This window comes from Protopterus annectens, chromosome 12.part0, assembly GCF_019279795.1.
Source record: "Protopterus annectens isolate FY-2018-M chromosome 12.part0, PAN1.0, whole genome shotgun sequence".
In the NCBI taxonomy this organism is placed as follows: domain Eukaryota; kingdom Metazoa; phylum Chordata; order Ceratodontiformes; family Protopteridae; genus Protopterus; species Protopterus annectens.
The window spans coordinates 1,376,107,105-1,376,128,691 of NC_056746.1; the positions used below are offsets into that span (position 1 = coordinate 1,376,107,105).

The following is a 21,587-nucleotide window of genomic DNA, read 5'->3' on the forward strand; positions in this document are numbered from 1 at the left end:
CCATTTAGATTCCACACACCCCTCAACCTTTAGTATACAAAAGTAGTTCTTCCTGAGTACTGAACTCATACCACACAAATATCTGCAAGGTACTCCCACCATATGGGTCACATATTAGACCAATTTCAGTCACCTGAGATCAAACTAAATCCTGTGTTGCAATCCAGCCTAGTCCTATTGATGCATCCACACTTTCCTCTAACCACAATGTCTACACATGTAAAATTAACCATAATTTGTAGAATTTCTATATGCACCTCACAGAAAAGCAGAAAAGACAGATTAAAAACACTGACAGGTGTTGGCTACCTTGAATTTTAGGAGTCTGAAGGTAAAAATTAGAACTGTATAGTTTATGCTGGCAAAATGGCAGCAAATCTACACATTTCAAGTCAAGGTGTTAAAATTCAGACAAAAAAAAAATACAAACTACTTGAGAAAAGCTGGCAGAGCAAATTTATTGCAGAAATAAATGGAAACAAATTGGTTTACAGTTCTCTTGCCTACCTGAAACTGAGAAAGGTGGCAAAGATGTCCCAAAAATGCTGCATCTTACAAGCTGCACTGACAAGAATGCAACTACAGTTGTGATGTCCAGCATCATTTTTCTCTTCATAAAGTAAGTTTCTATTTAAACAGCACCTTCAGATAAAAAAGGACCCAAACTTCTTTACTCACCAACACTATCTGGTCCCACATTAATTCAATATCAGAACTGTCACTTTCTCTTTACTGTTGGGATTATGAAAACACCCACGTTAGTCTGCTATTAAAGAATAAAGGCAGAGTAACTATCCACTCACAATTTTTAGGCACAGTGAAGTAAAACTGCTCAAGTATTTGCTTATTTCTAGTTAAACACCAACTTTTCAGCAGCTTCATGCAATACTCTAACATAGCCCCTTAATTTTCCTCTATGGCTTAAACTTAGATTCAACAAAACACCAAAAATCATAAAAACAATGAACCTGCTCGCCTTAATCCACAGATGGTGCTGCATCACACAATTTAAAGATCACATTAGACAACCAAGATCACAACTAGAAAATAACTTGATAATGTTGAGGTCTTATGGCATACAGTTCTGAAATGAATGGAGAGAGAAAAGCAGCACAAGTAGTGAAACATTCCATATGATGCTTTGTACAGCAAATGGAGGAAATCAGAATCATCGCTCCTGCAGTCTTCCAAGCTTCGATTGTGTACTTCTATTAAACTTATGGAACCTGTTGGAGGGAAAACGCAGAACATGCATTACAAGCAGAATATTTAAAAAAAATTCAAATACCCGGTAGTTAACAGGTTCTGCACATGCTACAAACATCTAGTAGAGTGCAAAAAAAAAGTTACAGAATTCACCATACTATCTTGAAAGAAGGCAGTACTGGTAGCGAGTAGCAGTTTAATGCACATTGCTGCCCATTAGCTTGGCCTACCATCCAGCATACCAGTATTTTAGTTGCTTGACTCAAACAGGATCAGGGTTGGACTAAGCAAGGGAAATTGGCGAGGTTTAAAATGGACAAGGGCAATTAGCCTAGTACTCCTCTACGAACATTACTGCATCTTAAAAATAAAGCTTTGGTAGCAGGGAATCCACTCATCCACATCCCGCATGACACTGTAGAAGGTTAGGTGAGTCAGTTACTTGCAGGCAGTCATTCCAACCTCTTCAGCGAGCACTCCCTCACTTTAGTGGTGTTGTATAAATGCATACTATATGCACATGCAGTGTCTACACTACACACATGCACTGGCTGAGATACAGCGGTCTCTGTATGCTGTTTTTCAAGTGAATCATTCTCCTGTACTCCATGATTAAAAAAAAACAAGTCTGACGGTAAAGATTTAGAAAAGAAAACCACTTTCAAGGTAACAGACCTCCCCAAGTATTCCACTTTGCTAGTTTGGAAAACTGCTTCCCATTCATTTCAGTGGGACATGGCAAGTACGAACTTCCTGTTCAGCAATGTCTGTAGATTACTAGCTACTTCATGAACTTTCTACTGAAGTTCTGAGATAAATGCTGGCCTTACTACTGTACTTTCGTACCGTTTTAGTACAATAGTGAATCTTATGTTAAATCAGTAAATTAAACATTTAAGCACACTGCTTTAGAAATGGCACGTTACCAGAAAAGTACAGTTTTGTACCTACCATAAATGTAGATGTTCGAAGATCCACATTGCTGCAGTCCTTACACTTGGGTAGCCCGCTGTCCTCGGTCGGCCCGAATATCAAAGTATAAGGCTGACGTCGGTCAAGGCGCATTTGACTGACATCAGGACGTCAGGGTACAAATGCGCATGACCGACGTCATATCAGTCTTTTTTTGCCCCAGATGTCAGAAGACCCTAAAAATAAAGGTCAAAACCAAAAGACAGCAAACAACCAACCAACCACCCTTGCACTAATTATATGTACAATATATACAATATACACAATATGTACAACCCAACCCACACAACCACCTCTAACTACAGAGGGGAAGGAGGGAGGGTAAATTGGACTGCAGCAATGTGGATCTTCGAACATCTACATTTATGGTAGGTACAAAACTGTACTATGTTCTTCATCTCACATTGCTGCAGTCCTTACACTTGGGTAGAATCCCAAAGCAGAGGTAAGGGAGGATGGCTAACTACAAGGAAGCAGGAGCTGCCAAAATGCCCTGCAAAACAGCAGTGGCAAAACCAGCCCTGGATTTAGAGTAAAGTGGCAGGTGATAATGCCTAGAGAAAGTATGCACTGAACTCCAAGTAGCTGCCTCCAAAATATCCTTGGTTGCCACTCCCCTCAAAAAGGCTGTTGAAGTGGCAGTAGCCCTAGTGGAATGAGGCCTAATCCCAGCTGGAATCTCCTTGCCATGATGGGAATAACAGAAAGCAATGCAAAACCCAAAAAGAAATAGTTTGTTTTGACACAGGCTTGCCCTGCAAACTCAAAGCAAAAGAAACAAACAGCTGCTGAGACTGCCTGAACCCTTTAGTTCTGTCCAAATAACGCAACTGCCTGTGTACATCTAAAGTGTGCAAAATCCTTTCCCCTTTATTTTGGGGATTTGCATAAAAAGTAGGCAAATGAATAGTTTGGTTTAAAGCCACACTAGAAACCACTTTAGGCATAAAGGAAGGATTAGTACGTAATGATACCCTATCCTTATGGAAAATCAAGAAAGGCTCAACCGCCATAAGGGCCTGTAATTCAGAAACCCTTCTTGCAGAGGTAATGGCCAACAAAAAAGCAGTCTTCCATGACAAATATTTCAACTCAGAAGTAGCTGCAGGCTCAAAAGGTTGTAGAGTGAGTTTCTCCAACACAAAATTGAGATCCCAAGCAGGAGTAGGAGCCCTTCGTGGGGGTCTTATATTCTTTGCCCCTCTAAGAAATTGCTTGAACAAAGGATGAGAAAACAATGGTGGGTCGCAATCATAGTGAGCGAAATTGCTGCAGCATGAACTTTAATAGAAGAGAAAGACAAACCTTTGTCTAGTAACTCAGTAAGATATTGAAGAGCCACACACAAATTAGGCTCAGAAACATCAAAATCTTTTTCTGCACTCCAAAATAAAAATCTCTTCCATTTGTCTGCGTACACTTTCCTTGTACTAGGCCTTCTAGCTTCCAAAATAACATTCAAAACTTGCTGAGGAAGTGGAGGCCCACTATGGTTCAAAACAGAATATGCCAGGCTGTTAGGTGCAGAGAGTGAAGCTTGACATTGAGCAAATGGCCGTCCTCCTGTGACAACAGGTGTGGAATCGAAGGCAAAGGCCATGGAGGCTTCCGTATCAGACTTCTCAGTAATGGGTACCAGTGCTGTCGAGGCCAATCCGGAGCTATTAAAATCATCCTTGGCTTGTCCTGTCTGACCTTTAGAAGTACCTTTGGGAGGAGAGGCAGAGGTGGAAAGGCATACACATGAAGATTGTTCCAACGGAAAGAGCATCCACTCTCCAAGCTGTGGGATGAAACCTTTTTGTGCAAAACTTTGGCAGCTGATGGTTTAGTGGAGAAGCGAACAGATCTATGTCTGGAGTTCCCCATGACACTGTCAATTTCTGAAATACATGAGGATCCAATTTCCACTCGTGGGGATCCATAATTCGTCTGCTCAACACATCTGCTAAGGAGTTCTGTGCTCCTGGCAGAAACCTTGCCTGAAGATTGAGCTGTAAACTGAGAGCAGTCTCCCACAAAATCATTGCTTGCCTGCATAGAGGGTAAGAATGCGTTCCTCCTTGCTTGTTGATGTACCACATGACAGTTGTGTTCTGTTAGAATCAACACCTGCCCTGGAAGTAGTAATTCCTTGAAAGCTATTAATGCAAACTGGACTGCTAACATCTCCTTCATGTTGATATGTAGATGTTGTAGTCTGGCAGGCCACTTGTCTTGTATCCACTTTCCATTTAGATGAGCTCCCCAAGCTTTGTCTGAGGCATCTGTCGTTAAAATCTGACTCGCCTCTGGCCGGGTCACAGAGAGTCCCTTGTTTAGGTGACATTCCTGAGCCCACCACAAAAATTCCTTTTGAATGCAAGGTATTATTTGAATGACAGTGTCCAGATCCTGGCAGTGCTGTGTCCATACATTTGAGATACCATTGTAGCTTCCTCATATGCAGTTTGGCATTGGGAAGCACCAGAATACAAGATGCCATGAACCCTAAGGCTTGAAGGACTGTCCTTGCAGTCAGCCCGGACTGATGAGATAGTTGATGGAAGTAAAGGGATAGACTTTGTCCGGGGTTAAAAAGGCCATCTGGGATGCTGTATTCAGTCTCACACCCAGAAAGCACATGTCCTGAGAGGGTACTAGACTGGACTTTATTTCGTTCACAGAATACCCCAGGCATCTTAGCACTGCTATCACAAATTCCAAATGATGAAGCTCTTCCCTTCCTTGAGCCAGAATCAGGCAGTCGTCCAAATAAGGATAGATCTGTATACCTTTTAGCCTGAAGAAAGCTATCACTGGAGCCAGAACTTCCGTGAACACTCTAGGCGCAGTAGATAAGCCAAAGGGCAATGCAGAGAACTGATAGTGAGAAGTCCCAGCTCGAAAACGCAGATACTTCCTGCAACTTAGTCTGATAGGAACATGAAGGTAAGCCTCCTTGAGATCCAAAGTTACCATCCAATGATCTTTGCCCAGCAGAGGTAAAAGCTGCTGCAACGTCAACATTTTGAACTTGGGAACGTCCAGGTAAGTGTTGAGGATAGACAAATCCAAAATTGGTCTCCACGTGTTCCCCTTTTTTGGTACTAGGAACAGGCGAGAATAAAATCCTAGGCCCACTTCTGGCATAGGGACCGGCTGTATGGCCCCTATTTGGAGCAACAGAGAAACTTGCTTGTGAGCCTCTATTCTTTGAGGAGGAACGTCTGGCATGCCTTTGAAAGGAGGCAAGGTATGGAAATAAAACCTGTAGCCGTGGTGTATGATATCCAATACCCATCTGTCTTGGGTAATTAAACTCCAATTTTCTTTGAAAAGTGCCAACCTTCCTCCCAAAGGTGCTGCCAGACGAGAAGGCTCTGGCAGCTGAAAAGGTAGGTCATTGGGTCTGTTTACGAAAGGACTGACCCCTGCCCTCACCCGAAGACTGTGCAGGAGAACTCCCTGTTCTAGGCCTGAAAGAGCCCTGAGCTCTGCCCCTACCACGTCTAGATCTACCCCTAGACTGGGAATCATAAGAAGGATATGTCCACCCCTTAAGTAGGCCAATTTCTACTAAACTTTGGAGGCTGGACCTGCAAAAACTCTAACAGTCTGCATAGACTTAGCCTGGTCTTCCATTTTCTTTAAAACTGCCTCAACAGGAGAGCCAAACACGTCAGATTGCAAAGGAGCATCTAAAATCCTTGTTTTAACATGGTCAGACAAATTGATCCCTCAGCCAGGCGTGCCTGCGAAGAACTGACCCAGTGGCAGCCACCCTAGACGAAGCCTGTACAGCATCAAAACCACATTGCAAAGAATGCTTACCTACCTGTTCAGAAACGTACTAAATCTTGCAACTCTTTACAATCAATACCTTCTGCCAGAGCATCAACCTTAGCCTTCAATTGTGAAAGGAGATAGTTTTGGTATTTCAACGTGAAACTGGCAATTCAAAGCCCTCATAGCAAGAGTGGAAGTATAAACTTTCTTTCCCCATCTATCCAAGGCCCTGGCTTTTGTCTGCAGGAACCAGATTCTTTACAACAGAAGCCTTAACACCTTTAGGCCCCTGGCTAACAGTTTCTGGGTCCGCCCTAGGACTCTTAAAAAGAAACTTATGAGCTTCAGGCACCCTGTAATACCTATCCGGTTTAACAGGAGCAGGAGGCAAAGAATCAGGATTAAGAGAAGCCTCTGCAAACACATCTTCCACTACATCCAAAACAGGAGGTATAGCCAAAGGCCTATGCTGGGGTAAAAACAAAAATTCCCTAAGCCTTTTCCTGGAATCAGAGAAGTCCTGACCTTCCCACTTAAAATGCTCCCTCATGGAATGAAGAGTTTCTGAAAAAGAAAAATCCTCAGGAGAAGCAGAAGGAGTAGAATCATCCACATCAGAATCAGAATAAGGAGAGTACTCCTGCAAGTCTTCAGCCGAAGACTCTGAAACATCTGAAGCCTGCTCAAAACTCCCTAGCTCCGGCTCCACCCTAGGTCTCTTATCAGGAGGGGGCATAGAACCCCTAATCAAGGTAATCAAATCCTCTGCCATTTTAAGCATATGCTTCTTGGGCACAGTTCCAGAAGAACTAGGGGTGACACCAACGGAAGCTGAACCTGGCCTGCCCCTGGGAGAAGCCTTTGAAACAGAATGAGAGGGCCTAGCCACCCTAGGAAGGGAGGGGAGTATAGTAACCTGAGAAGCCCTCTCAGCCTGACCTGCCTCCTGAGAGGCCACATCTTGCAATAATAAAGTCTCACCCTGGGAACACAAAGAAACCTCCGGTGGAGCCACCGGCTCCGACACCTCTAAAGAACCGGCGTCCGGTACAGACGGTTCTTCTAGCCTAGGCTTAACTGCTTTGTCCTTGCGCTTCTTCGAAGAAGCGGGCGGAGCATCCGACGGCATTTTATAATTGTACCGCTTCCCAAAGACTAACCTGGCACAATCCAACCTTCTCTTTATAGTGCGTTTATTGAATCTAGCACAAGAGCGACAGCCAACAACGTCGTGCTCAGGCCCTAAGCAAGGAATACACAAGGTATGATAATCTCTATGCGGTATCTGTTTCCCACAAGAAATGCAATTATTGACTTTTTCTGACATCCGGTAAATCACTGAGGCAAGAAAAAACTAAAATATTCCCCAACGGGGTACTTAGCCAACTTTGAACTCTGTCTGAAACTTCGAAATCGAAAAATCTCAGAACGCCAACCGGCACTTGCAATGCTGCTTCTGCATCGGACCATGCAGCAAAGACTGAGGATATGACGTCGGTCATGCGCATTTGTACCCTGACGTCCTGATGTCAAATGCGCCTTGACCGACGTCAGCCTTATACTTTGATATTCGGGCCGACCGAGGACAGCGGACTACCCAAGTGTAAGGACTGCAGCAATGTGAGATGAAGATCATCATTCTTTCTGGCTAGCAGCCAGCAGCTGTGGAATTTGCTTCACACTAAACTTTTCTAAACTCGAATACATCTGCATGCATGTGCTCTGGATTTGTGGAGTGCCCTGCATGTGAATGCCACACCCTCAGAGAATGGAGCCAAAGCAGCGACTGATGCAGGTGGAACTGTATGAGTAACAAAACTGGCACATATATTTTTATTACCAACTTAATGTCCATTAACATTAAACATGTAATACATATATACACAACATAGGAAAAGGCACTCCATTTTTGTCATGCTGCACTACATTAGCACAATGCAATGACATTTGTCTAGTCATCATGTTGAACCTTTAGTTTGTGCTTTAGTACAGGTCCTGCTAGGGAGTAAGCAAGTTCATTGCCATACAAAGTAGAGAATAGACATTGTAAATGATGCAAAACTACACCAAAAAATGAGAAACCATCCAAAACTAACCCCACACACTGTATGAATAAGCATATTTGTATATACATGTATGTATGGGTCTCTGAACAAAATTACGTTTCGAATTTTACTTACCTGACCCACACTTCTCCAAAGCTGCATTCCACCGAAACCACGGACTGCCAAAATCCTTGCCCTGCGAAAGGCATTACTTGGCCATTATGGGAATAACCCTAAACACAGACAAAAACCCAAAATAGGTGGGGGGAGCTACACCCCCAACTCAGATCGCACTACACTGAAAAGGGCAAAGCGCACACTTAGCTTTTGACTTTTCACAACCACTTTATAAACATGTTGGGACTGCATGCTATTAGCATGGGCATTCTTTTCTATATTGAAGTATGCTTTTCATTAATGATACATAATGTAATAGCCAAAAAATATATTTTCTTTTCTTTTGAGAACTTTAAAAATCGAAGAAATGCTGTGGTTTTATGTAATTCTTGCACAAAAGAATCCAAGGATCTATTATCACCCTCCCAGAGAAGGAAGGGAAGACCCACAAACCTTTTGTAAACTTAACTGACTTCTCTTAAACACGTAGTTAAATCTTAAAATGTATAGTGCTTCCCACCTTACACCAAATTAGCATAACTGTGCCAGTTCCCATAGCCACTCCCAGTAAATGGCAATAGTAAGCCACTCCAAAGGAAAATACATTTAGTACCATGTCAAACAGAGCAAATAAACTACCTTTCACTTTGCAAATAGTCGCTATGATGAACAGCTCATACATTCTGAACACCAATTACATTAACAGATTTAATATTCATTGTCACTAGTAAAATACCATTCATCTCACTGGCACTCAGATGGCTTTTCAGAGCAAGATCACTATCTCTTATAAAACAGTTACTAAATCTTAAATCTTAATACTGGCTTCAGTTACTGTTAAAGATAGATATAGCTGTAGTTATCCATTTTCCTCCTGATACTATAGGTCTCATGGGTGGCGAGGATAAGTGCTTATGTATTTTGGGAAGGACATCTCATTGGGCAGATAGGGTGAGGGGTATATAAATTATACAAGTCTGGTGGTGACTACCTTCTAAACAATCCTACAAAAACTATTTAACTTTATAAATAATGCTGTTTAAATCATTAAATCTTTTGAAAGTAATAGACTGCATGTCTGAACTGGTGGAAAGCAGAGATTTGCTGTGAGCAGAGTTGGAATCTATTCCAAACTGTTAAGTACACTTTTTTCAACTTAATTTGCAATGTGCTGTATTTATCAATTTGCTAATTTACAGTGGTACTATATGGTTTCTGTCCCTCGTCTTCACCGTTTCCCACCCACCCTGTTCTTGTTTTGGTGGTAATCTTGGTGGCTTTAAAACTACCTGTCCCTCTTGCAAATTTGTATTTGGAGACTCCTCCTGGGCCCATCTCATTTGCTCAGAGTGCAGGGAGATCTTCTGATTTCAGGCACTCCTACTGTGTACAAACTGCATTTGGGAAGGACAACCCCTGTAGCCTCTTAATCCTGCTCAGTTCCCTCCCTCAAAAAAAAAAAAAAAATCACATCTCTCTCCATCTATATATAACACTATATATACATACATATACACTATTCAGCTGTTCTTACTGTCAGTTTCTTATTCAGCTGTTCTTACTGTAACTGCCTTAAGTTGCTGTTCTGCGTTCTGTTCAGTCACTTACTCTGCACTTACTGCGTGCTTGTTAGCCTTCTAGTTTAATGCCTTCTGCACTTTAGTCATTTGTTGATTTAATTGCATTTAAACTATTTGCCGTAATATTGCTACACATCTGTGCTAGCCTGCACTGCATTTGAATTGTATATACTGCTGTTTTAGCCGCTCTTCTGTAATAAAAAAATTCTAAGCTAGTTTCCTGCAACTAGTCTAGTCCACCAGAAGAGTTCGTAAGCTTCTGAGCCCCCCCAAGCCTGTGCTGGAGGGAAGTCTTCTAGCTTATCAGTGGGAGTGGTATGCACTAGGTAGCCTGTCTACCACAAGAGGAGTGGTTCTTGGCCCTGGAATTTTAGTTTATTGATAATGTGGGAAGCTGTCCATCTCTCAATGTTCTGGTTTAAGAGGAGTGGTTCTTGGCCCTGGAATTTTAGTTTATTGATAGTGGGAAGCTGTCCATCTCTCAATGTTCTGGTTTTAAAAGACCACATCTGCGCTAGTTTCCCATCATTCCTGTAACTAACCTACTGGAAAGCACTAGAAAGCCTTAAACTGATACAAGCCTTCTAGCTTGAGTGTCTTCGGAGTGATCATCAGTTTTCTGTATTTTCTTGCTGTACAACTACTTTCCACCTAAACGCTGATTTTCCAGAGTTTGATTTTACAGAACACACTAATAGCAGGCTCCAGGTCAGAGACTAAACCACTCGCACGTTGTGTCCCACAAGGCTCGGTCCTGGGACCCCTACTGTTCGGCATATACTTCAGTAGTATAGGCAAACAGGACTACAGCTAACCAAGTTTGCCAATAACTGCAAAATGGTAGCCATAATTGACACTCTGGCTGACATGGACATTCTCCAAAAGGAGCTTACTGAGACTGACACCTGGTGTCAAAGCTATGGTCTCAAGCTAAATGCCAAAAACTGCATAGTCATCCTGTTTGGGGAAAAACAAACAAAACACCCATGAATTACCAAATAGGTGGCAGCCCCCTTAACACAGAAGAGACAAGAGATCTGGGGACCCAGATAGATAGTAATCTCTCCTTTGACAATCATACTGCCAAAGTAGTTAGGAAATCCTTCTATGTAACCCATCTAATTACTAAAGGGTTCGCATCTAGAAAAAGGTTATAGTGCCCCTCTACTCGTCACTTATCAGACCCAGAGTACAATGCCCCATTTGGGATGTCCCTCAAGACACTTTCCAACATCTGGAAAGGCCACAAAAGTACCTCACCAAGAGGATTACTGGCCTCAAACATATGTCCTATGCAGCCCGACAGGAAAAACTCCGCTGTACTCAGTCACATCAGGGGCATATCGCTTACTCAGAGGTGATCTCTGCCTGACTTACAAAGCTATGTCCAACTCAGAATTGATGGACATGCTCCACCTAAAGAAATCCAAGTCACTGCGAGCCACTCTAGTGAGCTAAACCTCACCATAACAATAAATAGAACATGGAGGGATAGATTTCTGTCAGACTCCCCATGCTTTGGAACAAAATTCTTAACTACATTAGGCAGAGCCCCTCACTAACACTCAAGAGAAACCTTGACGAGCAGATGGGTAACAGAAAATACACCCCTGGGTTCATTGGCTCTTGACAGAGGCTGTTAATCAATGGGGTGGCAAAAGCTGACACTCTGACGAGGCTTATAAATGCTCTTGGGCAAATAGCCTAGTACCTATGATTTTTTTAACATATTTTACTTATTTCACTGCCTGCACTTTAAAAAGTGTTTTAATTTGTTTAACTGTTGTAGGCTACACACTTAAGTAGGGCAGCCTTTTCTGATCACTTGTAGTCATTTAAAGCTGTTTCAAGTGCATTTTACTGTTTTTGCCTTATCTTTTCAAAAACATTTCCCAGTTTCCCACCTTTCTAAAGTAGTATAGTCCAGTTCAGGCTAGTGCTGAATTCAGGGCTGTTACAAGTTTGAGTTGCCCATACCTTACGTGGATAGAAGGAAGTTTCTCTGTTCACCTGTGAGAGGGTAACAGAGCAGCCATCTGTCCCTGGAGGAGTGGTTCCAGCCCAGAAATTAGTTTAAAAAACGCTTTTGCATGGTTTTGTGTGCCGGGTAGCTACGGTTAAATTATTCCCAGCTCCACTAAGTCTTCAGTTCTTCCCTTGAAACTAGGCTCAACCTAAAGCACTCAAAAAGCATCCTACAGTCCAGCACTTGCTCAGACCTAATAGCAAGCACTAATATACCCAGACACTTGATTGCACAGCAGGGCGAGGCCCTTTATCCACCCCTCACCAACCAAGCAGCTAAGCAGCTCACCCTATTCAGGCATGACCAAGGGCAACTTCAGGTGTACTCTCCAGTCCAGCTGGTGAACCTGGGTATCCTGAGGCAGTGTTACAACTGCCTCATGTACACACACAACCCTCTCCTACCACAAAACACTAACATATGCGAGAAATGCAATTATACAACCAAACTGGAGGCCAAGGTCTCTCCACCCAAGACTGGAACAGAGTCATGAGGAGGTCAACACTTGCACCACACCTCTAGCCTCATGTAGACCTACTAAACCAGCACTGGCAAAAAATACACAAATACACCAAATCATACTCAAGCTCTAAATAAAAACCTGCAAAAGCAGAGAGCTCCAAAGCAGACACCCAAAAAACCTGCACCTCCCATCACAAACCAAACAAATTCAATGTGGCACACAATTGCAGCACTTGAGGCGAAATAACATACCCAACACACTAGTAATAGTCAGGCACACTTGACGTCCCACTCACTAGGCTGGACAATCAGAAGGTTACTGTTAGCTGCCTGTCGGGAGCCAGAATCCGCCACAACACAAGTACTCAGGTCACTCCAGAACAAGTACAAATATGACTGCCATTGTTCATGTTAGTGTGAATGACCAGAGACATACCTCCCTGGACTACATGGAGACATGGAAGAGCTCTGATCATGTAAGCCCAGGCGGGTAAGACCTTGACCCCGAGTAGCATCCTGCCCTCACCAAGAATGATACAAAGTATAAAGAAAAAAATTATCAATTTCAACAAATGGCTAAGCTTCTGGTGTCAAAGGGGATCCAGCGTCTGTCAGCCTGGGATGACATGCTTGACAAGCCGCGTTGCTTCGCAAGACACTGCTTGCACCAGTCACCCCTAGGCTTTTGAATACTGGCCAAGGCTCTTGCTGCCCCCGTAGTGCTTTTTTAGGCAAGGCTCAAAAGTCAAACCCACCTCCATAAACAGCACAAATAAAGTGAGGGTTATGCTACTCAATGCCAGGAGTTTAAATCTCAAAATGCATGCGCTCCAACCACTCCTCTGTATGGAGAACTGAGACATCTGTGCAGTAACAGAAACCTGGTTCAAGGCTCCAGAGAGCACTCCAGCACTACCAGGCTACAACTCATACCACACATTTTGGCCACAGAACGAAACACAAAAGGAGGGGGTGTATCCTTCATAAAGGAAACCTACACCTCCAGGTTAATGGCACAGATGATACCTCATTCATCCTTGTGCAACTATCTGGCAAATTTGCAATGCAAATTGTGGCCTGCTACAGATCACCCTCCATGACCCAGGACCACCACTCTGCCTTTCTGGAGACACTGGAAAACATGAAAGTCCTACCAAACACCCTGATATAATCGGGCAATTTCAATTACCTTACCATTAACTGGGAAAACTACTTGAGCACATACTCCCGGGCTCAGCGCTTCCTGGAATTTATCAACTCAAATGCCCTGGATCAACTAGTAAACTCCCCTACCAGGAGGTGAACACATACGGACCTGGTCATCACCAACATAGGCGGCAGGTGTTCCACACCAGAGGTAAGCCTGTCACTGGTTAGATCAGACCATAAACTAATTCTGGATGTCCACACCCCACCAATGAAAATAGTGAAAAACTTTTCTAAAGCAAACTTCCTTAAAGACAGAAGTGGCAAGTTTCACAGCCCCCACGCTAAAGGATAACGTTGCTCAAGATGCAGAATCCTTTACAAATGCACTGAGCACCTACAAGGGATGCATGGATCGTGCCATCCCTAGCACCTACAAGGGATGCATGGATCGTGCCATCCCTAGCAAAACCAAGACTCACTCCCCCAAGAAGGAAACCAGTCTGGTGGACCCCTGCCATAAACAGGTTATACAATAAAAGGAGGAAACTAGTTCTGAAAAAAAGCAAATCCCAAGAAAGACATCCCTTATCAGTAAGAAACTAAGGACCCTCAAAATCATCCAAGACTAACTTCGAAAGAAAAATAGCCAAGGAATCGAAAGTTAACCACAAAGTCTTTAGCCATGTCAAGAATCTAAGTGGCAACTCATATGCTCTGAGCCAGTGCAAAATAGCACAAAATATACTGAACCTACTGATACTGCCAACATCCTGGCAGATTCAGGGCAAACTTCACCCCCATCTCCAAAAGGGTCCACAACAATACTGGAAAAGTGTAGTGTCACAGAAATCAGACGCCCAACTGAAAACAGCTCTTTCAAAAACAGTCACTGGGGCCAGATGGTGTCCCAGGATGTCTTGCACGAACTACAGAACGAACTAACCCCCCCACATGAACATGTTCAACCTCAGCCTCTCCACAGGCTATGTGCCCATAGAATGGCACACAGCAACGGTTATTCCGCTTCACAAAGGAGGGGCCACAACCGACTGGTAACTATTGCCCCATAAGCCTGACTAACCTTGTCTGCAAGGCTATGGAGCACATCATGGAACTATTGGGAACCTCCAATCTCTTGACCAGACCCAGTTTGGCTTTAAGGGCAAATCATGCCTACTAAACCTGGTTGAGACAATCACCAAGGCCATAGACAAGGTAAGCTGTGTGAATTCCCTTGCCAAGGCATTACTCACCAGCCTGAACATAAACCCCTACATCACAAGATGGGGTGCCAACTGGCTTGGACAGAACTCGTGCAGTAAAAATAGCAGGACCAGGTCAGACTATAAACCAGTCACAAGTGGTGTCCTGCAAGGCTCGGTCCTGGGACCCCTACCTTTCAGCTTATACTTCGCAGGCTGACAGGAGTACTATGGCTAATAAAGTTCGCCGATGACTGCAAACTGGGAGCCATAACACTCTCCTGCCGACAGACATCCTCCAAAAAGGCCTTACTGAGACTGACACCTGGTATTAGTCATGGCTTCAAGCTAAATGCCAAAAAATACATAGTCATCCCATTTGGGGAAAAACAAACACTTATGAATTACCACATAGGTGGCAGCCTCCTTAATACAGAATAGGTAAGGAGAGATCTGGGGACCCAGGTAGATGGTAATCTATGACTATCATTGCCAAAGTAGATAGGAAATCATATGTAGATCTAATTAAAGGGTTTGCATCTAGAAATAGAGGTTTGCCCCTCTACTAGTCACTCATCAGACCCAGAGTACAATGCCCCATTTGGGATGTACCTCAGATACTTCCAACAGCTGGAAAGACCACAAAAGTACCTCACCAAGAGGATTACTGGCCTCAAACATATGTCCTATACAGACAGGCTGAAAACTCTGGCTGTACTCTGACATATCGCTTACTCAGAGGTTCTCTGCCTGACTTACAAAGCCATGTTCAACTCAGAATTGATGGACATGCTCCCACCTAAAGAAATCCATGTCACTGCGAGCCACATGCTCTAGTGAGCTAAACCGTGCCACAATAAATAGAACATACTGGTGGATTAGATTCCTGTCAGACTCCCCATGCTTTGGAACAAAATTCCTATCTACATTAGACAGAGACCCTCACTAACACTTGAGAAATCTTGAGTGGATGGGTAACAGAAAATACACCCCTGGGAATCACTTCATTGGCTCTGCTTGACAGAGGCTCGGCTAATCAGTGGGGCAGCAAAAGCAGACACTGGCTAGGCTTACAAATGCCCTCTGGCAGACCACCTAGTACCTACCTATGAACCTATTGCCTTCCAAATGTTACAAGACTTCACATTCATTAGTTTACTTTTTCTGCCTGCTTTATAACTACATTGTTTCTAACACAAATTAAGCAATGATTTCCTTATCAAAGTTAAAAATAATTTTTCTTAAGTCAAATACTTTCATACATTTTAAAAACGTATCAACTGTAGAAGAGCTGTTTGGTATAAAGATACTGGCTCTTCAATGCCCCATCGGCAACCACTCATTTCTAAACATAAGTTGAGCCCAAATTTCTCACAAATCAAAGGCAAGTTAAACAGCGACATCCATCCTTTGAAGAATAACTTAAGACTCTGTCCAAAGCTTTCAATTCAGCATCTTGGAACTGTACACTAGATAAAGAATTAAATGTTGGACATACTGTGGTTTTGCTTTACTGGTCCTACCCTTTTAGGTATATTTGGTCCCATCTGCGTTGGTGTGGCTGGTTCTCTGATCAGTCCCCTCTTCAGAGTTCTTCCTCTGCTCCTCTGCTCACAGATCTCACTGGGTGCTGTATCTCCATTGGGAGATTCAGTTGGAGTTTGTTCTTTCCTAAAAAGCCTTTCTTTTCATATAATCCACTTTCTTTGTAGTCTTTTCTACTCACTGTTTCAGTACAGGTAGAAAAACATGAATCATCCCTTGCAGGCCTATTTTCTTCCAGAACATTGCTTTCACAAACAGAGTCCAAAGATTAACTGCTTCTCCTATATGCACTGGGACATGGCTATCACCATGATCTACCATATTACTTGTAGTAGCTGCATCAGAATGAATACATGAATTTTGTATCACATAGGGTTTTACTCAGAAATTACAGTACTGATGTTCAGTCTTTGGTCAGAATACATGACCTTTAAAGTCATTTAAGTCCAACAATTTTACGTTTTTCATTGCAATCAGAATTCAAAACTTTAAACAGTCCAACATACCTTGGTATTGTCAGCAGAGTTAAAATCAGTTGAATTTATAATACAGTCTTCAAGCTTATCCATCTGAGATAATTCAGCTTCAACATTAGCCAAGTGTTCATCAGAATCCTAGTTAACACTCGCTTGTAAATTCAGTTGCCATTTTTTCAGCAAGTCAATGCAAGAACATGAAACCACAGCATTTCTGAAGTTCCGACTTAAAAGTTCTCAAAAGAAAAAGTTTTTGGCCATTACATTATGTATTGTTAATGAGGAGCTGCATACATAGATGTGTAGAAAAAGTGTTCAGATGACTACACGTCCATGCTAATAGAATGCACCCCAACATGTTTAGAAAGGGGTGGTGAAGTCAAATGTTACATGCTAGCAGATTAAACACTAAAGAAAGGTTCAGAAATTAATTAGAACATATAGCAAATACTTTCACTCGAGGGTATTGACATCACTTTAAGGCAAATATTGAATGTATGGTCTCTGAACATGATGGAATAGCTTGTCCATATCTGTACAACCAACCTATTGTTAAAAGACAATAGCCAATAGAACTGGTCTCTTAGCTACATTACAAAATATAATAGGCATACAAAGAGAAAAATTGGAATACATTATCCTCAGTTAATTAACTTTGTAATACTACAGAAAGACCATGTTCTGTATATAAACATAGTAAGAAACAGACTATCCCTGCTATATAGTGTTTGTAAGTATATAACACCAATGTAGAATTTATGCACCCAATTTCTAAAACGAATTTCGTTTTCTAAACATTTGCTACTTGTCACACTGAATGTGATTTACCTTGCTAATTGTGGGAAATGTTCAGCCTTGTATAGGTAAAACTAATAAAAATACTAAAAGATAGGATAGCATCACGTGTCGGAGATGCATAGAAAATTATATACAAATGCTTTATAGAAGCACATTCAATGTTATGGAAATGAACATTAGTGCTACTAAAATTACTTGAATCATAGGGGAGGGGATTGTTACTGTTACAGAAGCAGTGGAATACAGATGGATAAATTTAGAGCAGATGCCTCAACCTGGTTATGATAAATAGTCTCTCTGCTTTTCCCGGTTAGGGGTCACCACAGTGGAACTCCAGTCTGCTAATTGGCAGTGAATTTTTTTTTTTTTTTTTTTTTTTTTTACAGTGTAGAGTTGCCAGCCTGGCATACAATCTTCAAAGAAGGTACACCCACACATGCTTGCACCTACCTGCATGTCTTTAAATTCACTCGACTGCAAGGAGAACATGCAGACCACACAGAAGGCGCTCCAGCCGAGAAACGAATCAAAGAACCTCTTGCTGTGAGGCAACAACTGCTGCACCACAACGGCTTACCTGGTTTAAATATATTAGTATTAAGCCTATACTTAAGTTACAACATTCTATTTAATGCTTATGAGAATTTTTATATTGTTCTTGTATTGTTTAAGGCATGTGGTTTTATTGGTGATTAAAAGGTTAACTTTTTACTGAATTAGTTTCAACTGGTAGACTGGCTGGTGAACTGATGTTTTAAACTACTGCACTGAGAAAGTCTTTGTACTCGAAAGTTTTGCAGTGCTGAAGTTTACCAAATAAAACTTGAGACTTGTCTTTGGTTTACAGTTTCATTTTTACTGTACAGTCAGTTTAGCTAGTTATCCTATTTTTGTAGAATTACAAAGTATTCAAAAGTAATCCAAAGCAGGACAGGTAGTGTTTCCATTCCAGTCAAATCTTTAAGACAAGCGATCCAAGTAAAACAAAGAATAGTAGTTCCCCCACAAGCTATTATATACAAGAATAAAATAAAATTAGAAAATTGCTGCACTGTTTACATGACTAAGTTCCAATACACTTAAGTGAACAGTAGTTCTGGAAGAAATCTGCTCTGGAAGTAAAAATAATGCACTAGCCAAACACTTCTCTTCATAAAAGACACAGGTTTTAAAGTTCCAGATACTGGATCGTATAAGACATGGGTGATCTTGGAGACATCTTGAATATGCTGGAGAAACATGAACTCGTGGCAATTAAAGCTGAACGTCTAGGAAGCCTGGACTAAACTGTTCACTTAAGTGTACTAGAACTTAGAAAATTGCCACATTGTTTACATGACTATTTTACTCTTCCAGTTGTTTTTAAATACCATGGTAAATCATTTTAATTGGAGTGGATATTTTATTATACATTTTCCTTTCTTATTTTTTTCCACTTTATTCAAAATGTTGTGCAACAATACTAGCTAAACTATACAATATTTTTGCAGACAGTGTTTAGGGTTCTTGTACACAGACCTGAAGGCTAGAAGGACTAAAGCGATCTTTATGTACTCACCATAATGTTCCAGAGTTGTTGCTCTTCAATTTGTCTTCAACCTGTGGTGTACTGCGATCCAGTACGGATCAGACTCAGCTGCATTTCCAGCATCTGATCCGAGCTCCAAGCTCCTCCCCCACCCATAATGCCCCCATCTTCCTCCTTCCTTCAGATGCTTGCTGCCCACCATAGCATCCCAATCTGATGCAAAAACTTAATGACAAGGATCTCCCAAAGCAAGCAGAGAACAAAGGCATACCCATATGGTGACCATTCCTTTTTTGGGCAGACCACCACAGCCTACACAAGGCATGGGGAAGGAGGAAGGGATGGTTGAAGACAAATGAAGAGCAACAACTCAGATGGAACGTTATGGTGAGTACATATCTAAAGTGATCTTCATTTGCTCTTCAACCTGTGGGACAGAGTACCCTGCTACTAAACACCTGGGAGGCTCTCATGGAAGGGTATTTCTGGAGCACAGCAGAGCAAAAGGATCCCTGGTTCTGGACAGAATGTTCAACTTGTAATGCAATATAAAGTATGTGAAGCCCAAGTAGCTGCAGAACAAATGTCATTTAAAGACACTAGACCAAAAGGCAGTTGAAGCAGCCACAGATCTAGTGGAATGCGCCTTTACATGACCTGGTGGGGATAAAACTCTAGTCGAACATGCAAAAGTAATGCACTGGGAAACCCAACTGGCAATGGTGACCTCAAGACACCAATTTCCCTAAAAAAGGCTTGGAATAGGAAAAAGTTGGCCAGACTTAACTGACTTAGTCCTATGCATGTAAAAACTGTGTGCACATCCAAGTGGAGTTTGTACCCCGAAAATTGGGAGATCACTTAATACTGGCTTTAGAAGCTACTTTAGAAAGGATGGATCAGTACGCAAGGACACCCTGTCCTTATGAAATACTGAGGTTTGAGCGACAATGCTTGAAGCTCTGAAACCCTTTTGGCAGATGTAATAGCAACCAAGAAAGTCTTCCAGGACAAAACTTAAGTCCACTGACCCAAGTGGGGCAAGATCAAAGCTTGCAGAACTACCATGGGATCCCAAGGAGGCATTGGGTCCTTAACCGGTGGCCGAAGTAAAAATGCCTTTCAGCAAAGCTTTAACAAGCTTAGAAGCTAGAGAAGCCATATGGTCACCTACATGAAAGATATAGCTGCCACTTGGACTTTGACCTTAAAACTAGCACCTGCTGAAAAATGCTTGCTAAAAATTTTAAAACCGCCTGAACTGGAGCAGTGAAGGGGTCTAGGTCACGCTGTGAAGCGCAAATAGAAAAATGGTTTTCACTTACTGGCATAAACCTTCCTGGGAGAAGATTTAGGAGTTGCAATCAAAATCCTTTTGACTGGTGAGGATAACCCAGGAGTGCTGACTACCATGGGAATTGGAGCAACCAAGGAGTGAGCTTCAGACTGACCAGGTCTGGATGGAGAATCCCTGAGAGCCGAGAGATGAGATCCAGAATCAGATCTAAGTCCAGGGCGAACACACAGCATGAGACCACAGAGGAGAACCAAACTTGGCGAAGCCAGAATGGGGAAAATGAGAGCTCCCAAGCCTGTGAGCTTTGAGGAAAAATGTGCTATTAGGAGTAGGAGGATAAGTATACAGAAGACCAGAAGGCCAAGCATGAATCAGAGCGTCTGCCCCCCTGAGGGGTGAAGAGCAAAAACTCGCTGCACTTCACACTGGAAGGAGGGGTGAAGAGATCACAGCAAGGCTGACCCCACTTTAGAAAGATCAGTTTTGCTACCGAAGGATTCAGAGACCACTCGTAGGCATCATTATAGACCTGCTGAGCCAGTCAGCTAGAATGTTGGACCTCCCCAGAATGTGCACTGCCACCAGAAAATGGCCGGTGGAGACTGCCCACTCCCACATTCTCAAGACCTTGTGATATAGGGGATAAGACCTGGTTCCCCCCGGCTTGTTGATTTACCAGACATTGTCTGGACAGCAATCTTCCCTTGCAATGCTAGGAGCACTGCCCTCATCTCCAGGACGAGAGCATGCGATTGAGTCTTGGGGGAACCACGTACCTTGGACTGCTTCCCAAACTGTGCCCCCCCCCACCCTAGCAGGAAGTGTCCATGGTCACCATGGCCAAAAGAGGAGGCAGAAGGGATAACCCCGGAGAAGATCCAGGGAACGAATCCACCACAGGAGCATCCTTTCACATCAGCGATACTTTAATAGGGTGAGAACAGACGATCTAGCATGGACCATTGAAATGCAAGTGTCCAATGAAGTACCAGCATGTGTAGCCAGGCCATGTTTAAAAGTGAGGGGCCACCATGGACCCTAATGCCCGTAATACCAATTCAGTCAATACAAGTAAAGGATAGAGGACATGCAGTTTGAGATTGGACACTGAGGTTAGAAAGACCTTAGTTTGAATCGTGCCCAACCCAGCTCCAATGAAATCTACCACTTGAACCAGGGCCTGTAACCATCTGTTGAGACTGATGGTTATGCCAAACTGGTGAGCCAAGTGAAGCCGGGAATCCCTTGCTTGGCAGAGTTGATGCCTGGAAAGGACAGTAAGGAGCCAGTTGTCCAGGTAAGGGAATACCTGGAATCCCTGTAGTCTCAGGTGAGCCACTACTACTGCCACTTGTGAACACTCTGGGGGCTGTGGTGAGACCAAAGGGGAGTGCTCTGAACTGGTAATGACTGGCC

At 42.7% G+C, this 21,587-nt stretch overlaps 1 protein-coding gene across 1 annotated transcript in view; it reads right to left on the minus strand.

The window, feature by feature from the left end:
* Nucleotides 1-433: 433 nt before the first annotated feature.
* FKBP1A (FKBP prolyl isomerase 1A) overlaps nucleotides 434-21,587 on the minus strand; it is a 133,392-nt gene continuing 112,238 nt past the window's right edge. Inside the window, exon 5 of the mRNA XM_044090436.1 lies at nucleotides 434-1,226. The gene's annotated coding sequence lies outside the window, so the exon portion shown is untranslated. The remainder of the gene's footprint in view (nucleotides 1,227-21,587) is intronic.